Consider the following 3014-nt stretch of genomic DNA (forward strand, 5'->3'; position numbering starts at 1 on the left):
AGACACGAGTTGTTCCGCTACAGCATGACAGAGGAACACTTTTGTAAATACTCCAATTTACCACAAATAGACTACATGGTCCAACGATTTTTGCAGGGAGCATGCGAAGGCACACTCACACTTTTAGCTTACACTTGTTTATGGTGGCGCCCGCATGTCGCACAGTGTTGGGAAATGAAATTGTTCCTTCAGTACGAAATCTATACAAAAACTATACTTTTCGACTGTAAATTGCATCGACTTTTTAATTTGCTCATATATTTTCTTAGTACATGCATCATAGATTCCCTTCAAGATCAATGATTTGATGTTAGTTTATGTAGGTACATTTTACACTTTGAACATAAATGTGTATGCACATATTTTAAGGTACACTTCTTAACAAACAAATTTTTTTAAGTTATTATGCATGGATAAAGGAGACATCTTCTTTGGATTCAGTACAAAAGTTTGACATTTTATTTTTAGTATTTCAAGTGCTTATCAAAACTTTACGACACTCACTTATTGACAAGATTGGCCATTTATCTTAGAATTATTTAATTTTAATTATTTGTTTATAAAAATGCAGTTTATACTTTAATAAAACCCCCAAGGTTCAATTTTTGCGCAACATTAAAAAAATCAACAAACTTTCGTAAAAATTTCGGGATTTTAACTATATTTCCTAGAAATATATGTTTTGAGAATGCCGTTTGTAGTCCGATCAATTTAAATGAATTGCAAGTTTAAAATAGTTTATAGTTTTTGATGAAGGTGTTGCTTATTTTCTTCGTTAAAAAAAAAATCGCGTTTAGATAATATGACATTGATGGCAAATTTCAGCTGCTTTAAACTTGCACTTTATTATACTAAAATTGAAATAGAAAGCTCGAAATTTTTACGAAAGTTTGTAAATTTTTTAATGTTGTTCAAAGATTTAAACTTATTTTCATACAGTTTTTGTTAAGGAATTAACTATATTTTTATAAACAAATAATTAGAATTAAAAAATAATAAAATAAATAGTCAACTCTAGTCAATATATGAGTGTCGTGAAGTTGTGATATTTAAGAGCATAAAGGATTAACGATGACACTGTTTCTAACTATATGAAGCTGATTTCGCCATTTTGTTTTAATAAGATTTAGTATCGAAAATATTCTTTCCAAACTTGGCTAGGAATGTGAGGTTGATAGCACACTTTTTGATATGTTATAATGGTTATTTCAAACCCTTTTTTCAAAACTTTAAAAGGCAAAAACGAGAAGGCGAAGACAAAAAGATAAAAATGCGGGAATCGCAGTGAATTTTCAGAGCTACGTATATATTTATAGTATTCATCGCAAAATTGTACTAAAAAGTACTGCGTAGTAAAAATACAAAATACAAAAAGTACAATTGTACCAAAAATGCCAACACTGATGTAGCACAAAGCAGAACACAAATAATATTAAACTCATTGAAATCATTTTCAGCCTCTCAGTCGACCAAATGAGGAAAATCCAGCTGGGTAGACTATACTTGATAGAGCCAAAAATTGCCGCCACAAAAAAGAGTTAGTATATTTTGAGTGTGTTCTTGTTTTGGTGGAAATTACTCTTAGTCATTTTTTGAATTTGTGTAAGTACTCATTTGCACTAATTGTTATGGATCATGAATAAGTACACTAATTTTATTAGTACTCAAAGCGGTCTCTGGTACGCACGCAGTAGAATTTGTTTTTTTTTTTGGCGTCACCCGAAATTGGCTTGCCTGTGCTTGCATTTTATTTCATTGAGCGAAACGTCAAATCAAAATGTCACGCAGAACTAGGGTTCGAAATTCCAGACTTTGGTATCGATACTCGATCGAAGTACTCATTCTGGCATCGAGCTCATGGTATCGATACTCCAAAAGTATCGATACTACTCAGTATCGGACTCATTAAAATACGTTTTTTGGGATACTAAAATTATTTTATTCTTCAATCGTATATCTAGTTATTTCCTGAAATTAAAACAATAGAAATTTAAAATATTTGATTTTTATTTCTTTGCAGAACTTACTTTCACGTTAAAAGTAATTTTAACGTTAAATGTACATACATACATGTCATTTACTTTCACGACTTTCAAGTTTTATTAAGAAATTTTTGTGAAGTTTTAGGGTATGCATTTTTGTAGCCTATTCAATTTTAGTATAATAATGTGCAAGTTTGAATTAAAAGTCGACGGTAGTAGGATACACGTAAATCTAAATAGGTTACAAAACTGCGTACCCAAAAAGTTTCTAAAAATTCTGCATTTTCGTGAACTTTACGTAAAGTTTTATGGCCGTATTCATAAAAAATAGGTTTATAAACTGAAAAATTTATGAAAATGTCACTTTATTAAGCTCTTTAAATTTACTTTATTTTTTAAGAATAAGGCCATTAAACGTTAACTTATTTGGTTTAGGTTATGCAACAGACTACACGCAATTTCAGTTTGGTTTAAGTGATGGACAAAATTGAATGATAGTAATCCATATAAGCAAAGAAAGCAATGGATGAAAAAATTTAAAAAGTGTGTTTTTTAAAAAGTATTCGATACTACGAGTACTTTGGAAAGTATCGAGTAAATTCACCAAATAAGGTATCGAGTATTAAAGTATTCATTTTAAACCCCTGAGTATCGATAGTATCGTTCGAACCCTACACGTAGATGTTTTAATTCTGTTGTTAGTGGCAATATATTCGCATCATTATTAGCGAGTTTCGTTTGCATTTAAATTTTTTCTGCCCGCAGGGCATCGAACTTTTGCAATAGTTGTTTCCTATTTTGATACAGAAAATTCACCAACGATACCACCCGCGCATTCTCATTTCGAAGAGCAGCAATTTCTCTGACGACAGTAAGCAAGGTAGCTTTCTGCTTGTTAATACTTTCGTTTGCTATTACGATTGTTTTGTTTATTTGCGACTCCCCTGCAAAAATCGCGACTACTCCATGCATGCGTGTAAAGAGTACTCCCTAAGGACCAAGGAATACTCCAAAATTAACCACAATTCATAT

Source organism: Rhagoletis pomonella, unplaced genomic scaffold (assembly GCF_013731165.1).
Source record: "Rhagoletis pomonella isolate Grant_MI unplaced genomic scaffold, Rhpom_1.0 Rhpom_scaffold_00854, whole genome shotgun sequence".
Taxonomy (NCBI): domain Eukaryota; kingdom Metazoa; phylum Arthropoda; class Insecta; order Diptera; family Tephritidae; genus Rhagoletis; species Rhagoletis pomonella.